The sequence below is a fragment of the Chrysemys picta genome, chromosome 1 (assembly GCF_011386835.1).
Source record: "Chrysemys picta bellii isolate R12L10 chromosome 1, ASM1138683v2, whole genome shotgun sequence".
Taxonomy (NCBI): Eukaryota; Metazoa; Chordata; order Testudines; family Emydidae; genus Chrysemys; species Chrysemys picta.
The window spans coordinates 123,958,651-123,972,047 of NC_088791.1; the positions used below are offsets into that span (position 1 = coordinate 123,958,651).

At 38.9% G+C, this 13,397-nt stretch overlaps 1 protein-coding gene across 1 annotated transcript in view; it reads left to right on the forward strand.

Annotated features, from left to right (window-relative positions):
* The window catches only part of TSPO (translocator protein), a 143,218-nt gene that overhangs the window by 84,888 nt on the left and 44,933 nt on the right, over positions 1–13,397 (forward strand). The gene's annotated exons all lie outside the window — the stretch shown is intronic.

Genomic DNA, 13,397 nt, shown 5'->3' on the forward strand with positions numbered 1-13,397 from the left:
GGGGGTAACAAAACAGGTTAAAAAATCTTTGGCCTAAAACCCATCTCTCACTATATGTAATCTTCCTGAAGCAATACTATGGAGTACTGTGGAATCCTGTGAAGTGCTGAGCTCCTTCAACTACTTCTGAGTTTAGCAAAAGTGTAGGATTGACAGCGGCAAGTATCAAATCCTTGGGCCACAATCCAGCAAAGCACTCAAGCACATGCTTAACTTCTATGGCACTACTTGCTTGTTTACAGTTAACTGGACTACTCGCATGCTTAAAATTAAGTACGTGTTTAAGTGTTTTGCTGGCTCGGGGCGTTAATGACTGGCCCTTTGGAAAAACCAGGCTGCAGAGTCCTATTTTTGTTGACATTTATTTCAAATTGGAAATCCGATTAGAAAGACCTCCCCCACCCCAATCCCTGCTCCGCTCGTCCCTCCACCCACCCAGCCCCACTCCGCTCAGGTATCGCTCCTGTTCGTCATCCTGGCCTCTCGGTTCCTCATCCCTCCACACGCTTCCTCCCCACACGCCGCTCAGCTCCTCGCAGCTCCGCACCACTTCCCACCCCTCCTCCGTGTCGCTATGGGAACATTTGGGGCAGGCTCAGCTACGCTCCGTGCAAAGGGCAGCAGCTCTCTCCTGCAAGGGGGGGAGGTTCGTACCACTTGGCACGCACACCCCAGCTCTGGCTCGGCAGCCCGAGCATGGGCAGAAGCACCCAAGGCACATGCCGGGGCAGGGCAGGCGGCTCTGCTCTTCCAGCCAGGGGCGGGTCGGGGAGAGGTGGTTGGCGCTCCGGGAGCAGGGCGGGGCACGGCGCGGGCTGGGCGGGAGCCGCGGCGAGTCGGCTCCAGGCGCAGCGCGGACAATAGGGGCCGTTCTGCAAGTGACGCTGCGGTGAGTAGAGTGCCCCTTTCGCTGTCCGCGGGCCAGCCCCTGCCCTGGACGAGCCCGGGAAAGGGGGGCTCGCGGGGCACTAAGGCTTGTGTCTCTCTCTGTGTCTGCAGGGCAGCGGTCGCTTCCACGCCGGCCAGAGACGGCAAAGCACAGCTAAGGTAGGGGCAGCGGCACACTTGTTGCGTTGGATGCTGAGGATTTCGCCTCCAAGGCGGCCGGGTGTGGATCGGGTGCACGGAGGTGGTTGGGGGACTAGTGCACTCTCCCGGGAGAGGGGCTTGCATGGTCGCTGGTACACACGGCGCGCTGGGGGTGCGCCAGCTCCGAAGAGCCACGAAGAGTGAGTGCCTGGGCTGAGGGGGGTCATCCCCTGTTTATTGCCGGGACTAAGCGTCTGCATCCAGGAGCTGAGACATGGAAGGGAAGTAGGCACTGTAACTTGTGACTGCGTGTCGAGAGACGTGCTCGCTCGCGGCTACATTTCAGTCCTCTTCCCATTACTTTCTCCGAGGTCTTGCTGCCTCTCTCCCCCTGCGTCGTGTTTGCTTGTTTCGAGGTGTATTGTGCACGCTGCAGCATTTCAGGAGGCGATTTTTTTCGGTTCAGTGAGAAAGGGACTATGTAATTTTTTTTATACAGTGATAAGCTTTCATTTTGGTCAAACCTGAGTAAGGTTTGTTAAAAAAACAACCGAACTCATTCTTATTTTAGAGACACTAGAAACCACAAGTCAAAGTCTTTTTTAAAACATTGAAGGTAACAACAGTAGAAGTATATCACCTGCCATAACAACTAAAAAGCTTTTAGAGCTTTGATTTTTAAAAGGAGGAAATAGGTATGTTGACCTATATATATATATATATATATATAGTGTTTCTCTTCCTTTAAGGATCATGTACATTTCAAAAACATTTCCTCTTGCACTAAGTGAGAATCCAGTCCTGCATTTATTTAAATCAAGCAGTACTTTGCAATTGACTATAATGGATACAGAATCAGGTCTTCAGCATATGGAAAATAAATCTCCCTAGGGTAAAAAAGGTGGAGTGAATAACTCTCATTAGTAGTAACTTGAGTGGATCTACTAATTTTCAAATGCAAAAAGGTATGGAACCCTTTTAGGGAATAAATGTTTGTTTTTAAGACCGATAGTGTAGGGGTGGAGGCCTAGATCTGATAGTGCTGGGTGGAAGGTGGCGGGGCTGATGATTTTCTTGGATTGTTTACATTTACAGTAGGGTTTTAAAAGGGACATGTACTGTGTATTTTTTGGGAAAAAAATGTTTCTTTGGTAGAGATAGTATTTTTTGTATTCAGCTACTGTAGTCTAGATGTATTCTAAACAAATTAGTTGAGAATTTGTTCTTTCCCTCTCAGCAAACCAGGAAATAAAATTAAAAGGGCCTTTGAAGGAAGACTAAAGTTTATAACTTTATAAATTTGTAGGTGATAGAGATTGTCCTGGAAATTTAAAAACATTATTCAATAGTTTTTTCCCCTGCCTTCCTCCCCAATTTGTAGAAATGTTTACATTTCCTGAGTGCTGAAGTTAGCAATGGCAAGATTCTTGAGCTAGTGCTAGAATTAATAAATCCATACAATTTTATAAACTCTCAGTCCCTGTTATGAATACAACTAAAACAATCTTTTGACTTAATCCAGATGGTGACTTACTAAAGTCAATGTAAAGAGTTCAGATAAAGTTTAGACCATATCAGAAAGTGCCATTACACAAGTGTGGTGAAGACTGATAGCAGTCCTATTATAAACCAGATACACAGGGGTTTAAATTGAGACGTGACTATTAGCCTCAAGCTGAACTGTAATATTTTAGGTCTTATCAGAAACCCTCTTTCCTTTTAGAAAAACAAGACAAAAATGTTCCTCAGCTCCATTCCCTTCACACACTGCCATACGTACAAAAGTGCTGTGGGTAAACTTGCATTAAAAGTTTGTGTCCCCCCCCCCCCCCCCAATTTTTTTTTTGGACTCTATATAACAAAAAATAAAAATTTCTCAGCGTGTTAGTTGAAGGTGCTTTGTCCCTGTTTATATTAAAAAGCCAATTTAGATATAAACATGATCTGACAAAAAGCAAAAATTTAAGAAGGTAGTCCACTGCAACTTGGTCAATTTGTTTCCCCAGAACTGTCCTTAATGATTTTTAGTACAGATAATGTCAGTGACATAAGAGTATCTAAAGGTGACAGAAAAGGAATAATTATGGTTTCAGTCCTGCAAACCCAGCTCACATTACATAGTAGCTCACTCCACTGGGCAATGGAACTACTTGCAGAATAGGGTACTGCATAATGGGCTTGATCCTGCTCCCAGTGAAGTCAGTGGTAAAACATGTATTTGTTTCAGCGATACAGGATCAGAGCTAAGGTGAAGAAGGGTGGCAGAAATGGATCTACAGATAATCGGATTAAAATCCAACCCTTCCATCAATAAAGGCTGAAATATCAGGCTCCGTATATTTACCCAAGGAATGTGAACAAATAATATGTAGTTTACCCTCATTATTTCCTGTTTTAAAAAACAATTGCAAAAAAATTTGTTTGATAAAATGGGGGTGTCACATTAGTTGTGACAAACCCACAAAAGCAAGTGAGTCAAGGACACACTGTTGTGCTCTTTATTTTTCTTTCAAAAATGTTGTGACTAAAGGAGAGGACAGTAATCTTTAAAAGTTTTAAATGATTCAGTTCCAAAAGTATTTTATAAGACAATTTGCCTTTCATATGCCATTTCTAACATGTCCAGTCCAACTGAATAAAATGCTGTATTTTTTGCTGCTTCAGTTACAGTTTACAACAATTGTGGAAGTGTTGCTTACAAGTCTATGGTAACATGACTTAACGTGGTTATGTGATCACTGTTTATTATCCCATGCCTAACAAAGTAAACACTGAAGTCTCTACATCTATCTATTTTTAAAGACGTATGTAGCAAAATACACACTGAAAAAAAAAAGTTTCTACTGCATTTGCAATCTCCAGTACTTCAATGGGGGGGGGGGGGGAGGGGAACATGTTAAAATTATTCAAAGCTACAAAGGATTAAGGCCCTGATTCAAAAAGCATCCTTTATTTGAGGAAAGGAGCTTAAACATGTGCTGACATTTTGCTCACTTGAGCCTTGCTTGGATAAGTTAAGTGACAGAAGTTTACCATGTATAAAGATGGACTTGGCAACCAACACAGTTAATATGAGGAATTCTAACACCAGATAAGATGAACAGCAGTGAATATTGTGTTTAAAACAAGTGGATACTGCAATGAAAGTCCTGACTTCTTCTCTTCCTGTTTGGAAATTCAGGCTGCAGTTACTTCAATTAAGCGATCTCTGCTTCTTTGGTCTTTGATTTAAGAACCATGTCTCTTGAGATGCTACAAATGATACTGATTTGAATATTATTAGAGAGATGCTTTAAAATGCTTTGACTGGAAAAATGTATAAGAAAGAGTTCTCTGGCAGTTAACTACAACAACAACAAAAATCTATCTGTTCCTTTTAATGTGATTGTGATAAACTCGAGGAACTCAGTTTGTTTATCTTAACAGAGAGAAGGTTAAGGAGTGATTTGATTAATCTACATAGGGAACAAATATTTAATAACGGGCTCTTCAGTGTAGCAGAGAAAGGCATAATATGATCCAATGGATGGAAGTTGAAGCTAGGCAAATTCAGACTGGAAATAAGGTGTACATTTTTGACAGTGAGAGATATAAACCATTGCAACAACTTACCAAGGGTTGTGGTAGATTCTTCACCGTTGACAGTTTTTAAATCACAATTGGTTTTTCTTCTAAATGATCTGCTCTAGGAGTTATTTTGAGGAAGTTCTGTGGCTTATGGGAGGGCAGAGTAGATGGTCACAATGATCCTTTCTGGCCTTGGAATCTATGCCTGTGTTTTAAAAACAAACTTTAATGTGAAAGATAACACCACCACAATATAGCATAAGAGGGATTTCCAAGAACTAATATAAATAGGAATGTTTTCATACAATTTAATAATAATTTTTTATTCAAATGTTTAACATCAATATAATAGCATTGTGTAGTACATAAGACCCAAAAAGTGAAAGTAAGAACTATTTTCATTGTCTGAACTAACATGTAAAAAGTAAACAGACAGCATAAACGGTGAACAAATTAAATGAGAATCTCAGTTTTAAAAATCTATTTGTAAACAATTTTCTCATAATTTAAATCTAACAGCAGGAAGGGAGAATCCCATTGGGTCCTATAGAATAAGACTGTCAAGGGGCTTGACCCTACAAGTTGCTGAACACTCCAGCTGCAATTCAACGAAACCGCTAACCACTTTGACTGAAGTGGGATTATTCATATATTTATAGTTAATGGGAGTACTCATTTGCTTAAAGGTAAGCACATGTTTAGATGCTTTGCTGGATCAAGGTCAGCATGTTCAGCACCTTAAGAGTGAGCCTGATACCAGTAAAGGTCTGAATTCTTCAGCCCAGTCAATAAAAGTGGACTCTGATGCTCGTGTCCAGCAAATGGATTCATTGTGGGCACTTAACATATGACTGCAGGGTCAATTCCTCAAGTAGTCCAGGATAATATCTCAAATGATTTAAAAAAATACAGATGTTAGATTTTATAAGAAGCCCAACTCTATTATATAATAATTGTAGTAAAAATGCAACATAACATTCACAGATATCCATCTACGAGGCAAATTTATTTTTTGCCAATGTAGTTTTTGTACTGTTATTAGCACAAAACTAAAAACAAAAACAAAAACACCAAAACAAAAAATACACATGTTTTAGAAGGAATTTATACCTAATAGAAGAAAAATTATTTTCCGCTGCTTTGTGGTCTACCTACATATTACCAAAATACGGATGTTTTCATGCCTATATTCCACTGGTTGCTTTAAGACAACTTTGGGGGGTAGTAATTTTTAATGTAATCTTAATTAATTTAAAGATTCTTTGCCTTTGGGGGGATGTGGGGAAAACAAAAGGCAAATTCTGATTTTAAAAGTAACAGGAATACTAAAGCAAAATCTTTCTGGATGGAGATAAAGAATTATGCTAGTATTGTTGTTCTGAGAGTAAGTAGAACAAAGGAAATATGAAAAGATCAGTGTTGTTTTTTCAATGTAATCAACTGTTTGATTCATAACAGATTCTGAGGTAAAGGTATTTATATCAAACTTAGATGTACAAAATGTTTCAGGAGTGATTTTTATATCACTAATTTAATGTAATTGAAATGTAATGAATAAAGTAAATACAATGCATATATTATAGTCCTAGAAAAGTGTGCCTTTAAGAATAATTTGAGGCTGTGTTAAGAACTGTTTGCATTTAAACTGTGGCCAAGATCATTGAAGTTAAGTTGACAGAGAAAATGGCGGGAAGCAAAGGATGAGCACATTGCTGCATCTGACCTGTTAGGGAATTGAGACTTAATCCTGAAGCCTAACCAGAAAAAATGAACACTGGTCATTTACCCCGGAGTTTTAATCACAAATAGTACCTAGAGCTTCCTAAAATGTAATAACTTGGGATTTTAAGAGTACTGTCCTATAGAGAGAAATACTAATGTACTACTTTATCTCTTATGCTAATTAGTACTTAATCCTCTGCCATTCTACAAAAGAGTTGTCCTTGTAAAATGAATAGGATTTGTATTTGCAAAGGTGAGCATGATGTCATATTTTGGAATAGTAGGATATATAGTAGAGACATGTATGCAAACAACCAAGCCTTTATTTGTTTTCCATTTAAATTTCAGTTTGCATAGGCAGCTGGTAGAATCTGAAACAGTTTGAGATATGCCTTGATACCTGAATGTAAAGGAGTAAGAGGTCCCATCCTGCAATCCTTATTTACACGGGTAGGCACCTAAAAAGGATGTAACTACTCAAGTGAGTAAAAACTGCAGGATTGCGCCCCCAAGAGTAGAACTATGTCAGTCAGTCAGTCCTAGTTTACTATTTTCAGGGCATGTATGTTTCCTCCCCATATAACTGTCTCTAAAACGAATGCACACTCATTATAGCATATCTTTAGTTTCACTTCATTTTACCAAGACATGGCTCTATTAAATACATTTTTTAAACGGTTTGGACTGAAAGATAAGGATGACTGCCTTCTTAAAGGATACTGCCAACCAAATAATGTTGTCAAATTGAAGAAGAGTTCAAATTAATTTCAGGTCCTATGTTTGTCCCCAACTCCCCCTGCCACCACCACATTTTCCTATTTTTAAAAAATGTTTTCCTGATCCCTTTTGCTGAGTGGAAATACCACAAATAGAGATAACTGACTAAACACACAGTGCTGTCAGATCTACAAAGGAAAGATTTCCCTTCCTATTTCTTCTAACAATCTTAGATGTTACCTATAACAATAGTAGATAGATTATTTTAATCAAAGTTGTGCCCCAGTACAATTCAGAAGACTGTTCAGATACTCTCTGCCAAAGGTGCTATGTCATCTAACCATAATTCTGTTCATTCGGAGCTGTTATACCTATCCTATAGTTAGGTATTAAGAATTTTTTTTAAAATCTGGATTTAAACCCTGATTCAGCAAAGCACATGTTTAACCCCATTGAAGTCCATGGTCCCTTTAAAGTTAAGCATATGCTTTGCTGAATCAGGGCCATGCACAGGAGAATGACCTTTTTGGCATGTATGCTAGTTTGACCAAGTTATTGATGATATGGGGCTTCTACATCACTCTCTCACGGCACAGCTGAAAAGATTAGATAGTGTTTAAAGTGATATATAAGTGTTAAGGTATTCACAACCTTCCTACATGTCATTCAGTCTACCTCTTCCACATATATATCTGGAAAAAAGGAGGGACAAGTGGAGCATCATAGTTATGTCATTCGCTGGACTCCCCAGAGTCCAAATTCATACTCTGCAGGCTCTCCAGAGCAGTTTCAGGATTGTTCTAGCAAAGGGAGATGCTCCCTTGCCCAGCTCTCTGTAGGGCTATAGTCGGGAAAGAAAACAGGCCAGATGAATGCTGCTTTTGCAGCATTAATATATGCCATTTTGCACCCAATTTTTAAACCAATATAGGGCCTGATTTGGCCTGACATTTCCAAAAACAAAAACATTCTGTTAAGCTTCTGCTTTGACACTAAATAACCCATTTGTCTTGTATTTCTTCAGCATGGCAGTAGTCATTGTAAGGCCGCCTCTGACAGGGCACTCCCAACACGATGGAATACTATTATAAATACCCCCTTTGTTAGGTCTTCCTTGCTCTAACATTCAACAAGTTGGTTGGCAAAAACAGCATATCAGGCTGCAGCTGAATTCTGAGCAGCATGACCTAATATATATATATGACAGTTTCTTTTTTAGCCTGTGGGAGGAAGGTATTATCATAACAGGTGTGAGGTAGCATATGTTGTGCTTTAGGCTTTTGCCATGGTATTGTGTGGTTTGTTTACATGTCTGATTTCTGTGGTGCATCGTCTTATTATAGGTCATTTTCAGAACTAAGTTTTCATCTCCTACAGATATAGACATTTCCACTGTGTGGCTCTGAATCTGAAACCAACCTCTTTCTATTCTAGATATGGAAAAAAAATACCTTTTTTAGAGAAGTTTCCTCAATGCACTATTGTTCAGTCCATGGACAGTTACTATAAAAATAGTGACATGCAGTTTTAATATCAGAATTTAATACTTTTATATTTCACTCCATATAATAATCCTTTACACCTCCACAGCACCTTTGTCAGAGACTCTCTAAGTGCTTTAAAAGCATTAAAAATACACAGTCATCTTAAATTTTCAAATGGAAGTGTGATTTTTATCTCTTACTATCGCAAGAAGCACCACACTTGAGAGGAAATGTTTGACAGCACTTTTTGGATTGTTAATCAATTTCACTATTTCCCTGTATAGTCAGTCAGTGCTGACTCTTATCCGCGCAGACTACTCATACAGCAACAGGGGGTAGAAACATTAAAGGTAACTGTCAGGGTGATTTTAGAAACAGATATATCACTTAAAACTACTTTTAATTCTTTTGTAAAAGATGGCTGGTTAAGAAACTTAGCTATTCTGTAAAATAGGGCCAGATTTTAATCACTTATTTTCATTGAGTAATACCTTACTCCATGAGTAGGCCCATTGAAATAAAGGAATAAGATACTGCTTTTCATTAATAAGGGTGACAGAATCTAGCTTTAAGTGATTTGTCCACTATAATGCAACTCAGTAGCAAAGTCTGGAATAAAACTCAGGACTGCTGACTGCCAGGGTCTACCTCTTACTGCCAAGCCATGCTGCCTCTTGGAAATTTGGACACATTTAAAACACCCACCCCCAAAATTAGAATATGAATAGTTTGGCAAGTACAATGTAAATTATGCAAATAAAATTTAATTAATTTAGCACAAATAATTGCTATAACTGTACTTTAATTGTTGCAACGCATAATTAAGCCACAAAATTCCTTATTTTATATAAAAGATGGTAATCATATCAAGTTTTATTGACAGGAAGATTCTTTAGTTTTATAGAGTCAAATACTATATTATCAGCTTTTCATTGGCAGCTTCCAGTTGTGTTTGTGGCCATTTATTTATGCAAGAATGTGTATGTAATAATTGTTAAATATTTTATATTGTGGTAGTACCCATTAACTACAAGACATTTTCCAAATACTGAGGAAGGGCATAGGCTATGTCCCAAAGAGCGTACAATCTAAAAAGCAATTGCATATAAGCAATTGAAATCAATTTTCACATCATTTTATTAGCATTATATGAAATTCAAAAACAAATTAACATGATCAGCAACATGACCGATATCTTTGCCTCATTTAGTTCCGTAACTGAGTAGTCTCTGTGTTATAGTTATTTGGCCCTACGGTGACCAGATAGTAAGTGTAAAAAAATCGGGACGGGGGTGGGGGGTAATAGGTGCCTATATAAGAAAAATCCCCCAAAATCATGACTGTCCCTATAAAATCGGGACATCTCGTCACTCTATTTGGACGACAGAGAGAGTGCCTAAAAGGACACTTTTTGTCTTGTGTCTGATGAAGTGGGCATTCACCCACGAAAGCTTATGTTCCAATACTTCTGTTAGTCTTAAAGGTGCCACAGGACCCTCTGTTGCTTTTTAAAAGGACAAAGGAATCTGGCCTGGGGGGAAACCCATTGTCACTGAGAACTAATTCCTTTGGTTTGTCTGCAGACTAATACAAGATGATGTAGTTAGGGATTTGAAGGTAAGGGAGGGGGCAAAAAACCAGGTAGTCCAAAAATATGCCATCCAAAAAATGAATTATGCCCTAAAGACAGCCAATAAATTCAGTAGTCAAGAGCCCCAAAGAACACAAAGACAGCCACTGTAGCCAACTGTAACTACCAAGCAATGGTTGCTCAAGTGTTTGCACACTTACTTAACTTGTTTCATTGCACAGCTTTGTAATCTTGCTTTGTAATGGAATCCAAGTAAAAAAACCCACTAATGAACACTACAGTGGAAGCATTATATTCTACTGTAGGTGTCTTGATTGCTGATTAATAGATCTTCAGTCTGTTTGGTAATCTAGGTAAAGCTACTGAGAAGTACTAAGGGCTTGCTCCTGTCTCTTCTGAAATCCATGTAATTTTGCCATTTACTTTAATGAGAGCAGGACCGAGTTCTACCGCAGGCCCTAATCCTGCAAAGACTTAAGCAGACCAGTAACTGTGCATACAAATAGTCCTAGGGGGTATGTCTACACTACAATTTAAAAACCACCCATGGCTGGCCCACGTGAGCTGACAGGCTACGGGGCTGTTTAACTGCGGTGTGGACAGTCAGGCTGTCTGGAGCCTGGGCTCTGGGACCATGTGAGGTGGGAGGATCCCAGAGCCCAGAGTTATAGCCCAAGTCTGACCATCTACATTGCAATTAAACAGCCCCGTAGCCTGAGGCCCACGTGCCTGAGTCAGCTGACACAGGCCAGCTGCTGGTGTTTAATTGCAGTGTAGACATACTCCCTGAGATCAATCTGACTGCTTGTGTGCATAAAGGCACTCATATGCTTTAATCTTTGCAGTACTGAGACTCTACACTGGTTCTGCAATGAGTCCTTTGTAGCTTGGATTGCAGGATTGGAGCCTTAAGGCCCAGTTCAGGAAGGTACTTAACTTTAAGCATGTATATAGTCCAATTAAAGTTGGGTGTGTGTTTATGTACCTTTCTAGATTGGGGCCTTAGTCAATTGGAGTGATTTACATGTCTAGGCAGCTCCCTGTAGTAGTGCCTCAAACATTACAGGAGGGCATCTTGATGTATGTATAACTTAGTAGTCGTTTCACCTCTCTTTTAATTATGTTCCTATTTCTAGAATATTCTGTTCTAATGAGCTGAAATCAAAAAGCAGTAAGATAAATTGCTTTCTTTTCAAATGTTAGCTACTGAACATACATTGACAATTTTTAGAAGGCTTAAATAAACCAATGGTTACCTTCGTCTCTGCCTTGCAATGTAGAAATGCTCATGTCTAGCAAGAAGAATAGCTAGATATTTAAAACAGTATTTGTAACTAAAGTGAAAATATTGCACATTACAACACATTTGAACAGAATGTTAAGGATTTTCTTTAATTTCCTTTTTCAGAATAAAGTATGTCTCAATCAAGAAGAATCCCCAGGCATTTTGTTCTCTCTCACGACCAGAATGGAGTAGCAGTACCAAACGAGGAAAGCCAGAATAGACTATTAACAGTTCCAGACAACACAGAGCAAATGGCGTTTAATATCAGGTATCATATTGTACTAATTCTCTCCTCCCAGACCCACATACAAAATCCCTCTCTGACTAGGAATAGTTCCTAAGCCAAATGATTACTCTGAAAACTCATGAAAAACAGAATAAATATGGTTGTAGTGGCCTGTAGCACCTAATATAGATCACAAAAAACTGTTCTGCACTAAAAGATTCCACCTTTCTATGCTGCATGAAGTCGCAGATGTGACTATTCATTAGAAGCCCAGCTGTCGTAACAAGCAGCTGAGGAAGCCATGTTTTACAGATTTCCCTAGCCATCTCTTGTGAGGAGCTGCTTGGGGATAGAGACTTGGATAACTTAACTTTTTGTTAAGGCCTTCTGAAATATACTTTGTTTCAGGAGGTCTTAAGCTGTCTTCCATGCTTATGAAAATTTCTGTATGGTTTATTAGAATAAAACAGTCTCTCGCCTCCAAAAAGCAATGGTTTACCATTGATAAAGGTGTTCAGTCTTTCCTGCCATTGATTTAATCCTTCTTTTTGCCTTTGAAACCTCAATCCAGGTTTTCCTGAGACTTTTTCCATAATTCTTCCAGTGCAAGACTCTTCATAGATGATTAAATAGACACTAGATATTTACATACCCCAACTAATGAATGTATATCTTTAGCAGAGGGATGTAAAATCATTTTACATATTTCCTGTCAAATTGTCTTTTTAATGTCTTCGTGGATGTGCAGTATTTTCACAGATGCTTTTGGAGCGTAAGGGTAGCATAATTTATGTGCTAGACTGCACTTGCTTTTCAGAAAACTAGTGTTGACAGATAGAAATTCTATCTAATTCTATCTAATTTTGTTATTCACACAACACTCCTCAAACTGCTGCACAAAATAAGTGCCTGTATTATATCTTGTTTTGAAGCTTACTGAATTCTGATAGATCGCCAAGGGAAATTAATTTGAGCCCACTGCCCACAAAGAGGTCTGCTACAGCCCCAGCAGTTCTCTCTGGAAGCTGACAGCAAGACCATTAGTCACCTTCAACTATCATGACTGGTAAAAGAGGCAGCCTTTTAAATGACAAAGAGTGGGATTTTTAGAAGTGGCTAAATGACTTAGGACTACAAGTTCCATAGACTTTCAATTGGACTTGGGCTCCTAAGTTATTTTTAGGCACCTTTGAAATTACTACTCCAAATCCCAAACCATCATGCTTTGCACTTACATTACTTACTCCTTACATAAAAGGTACTCAAGATGCTTTATAAACATGGATTAACAAGATACATATCCATGATTGACTGTGTATCCAAGGACAGGATTGATTGTGTGTATGCATTTAGACCAAGGCTTTTTAAAAATGAGTGCCTACAAGTAGACTCCTATCTCCATATTTAATGGGGCTGGCTGAAAGATTTCAAGTGAAAATTTCTCCTGTCAGAAAATGGGGCTTCATGGACATCAAAATTTTTCCATGGCAAAGGTTGTTTAATGATCTGAAATTTTGGCATGTCCAAATTAAAATTTTCTGAACTTTTTGTTCCAGAAAAAGTTTCACTATTCCAACTTTTCATCCCTATTCAGGAAATGTTGAAATATCGCAATTTCCCACAGGACAAAAAGTCTGTTTTTTCAATCACCTCTGATAGTTCTACCTACATAAGTGGCCTGATTCTCAAAAGTGTTGTATTCTTAGCTCAGAAAATCAGGCCATTTATGTAGGCACCCAACTATGGATTTAGGAGCCCAGTTCTAGGTATCCATTT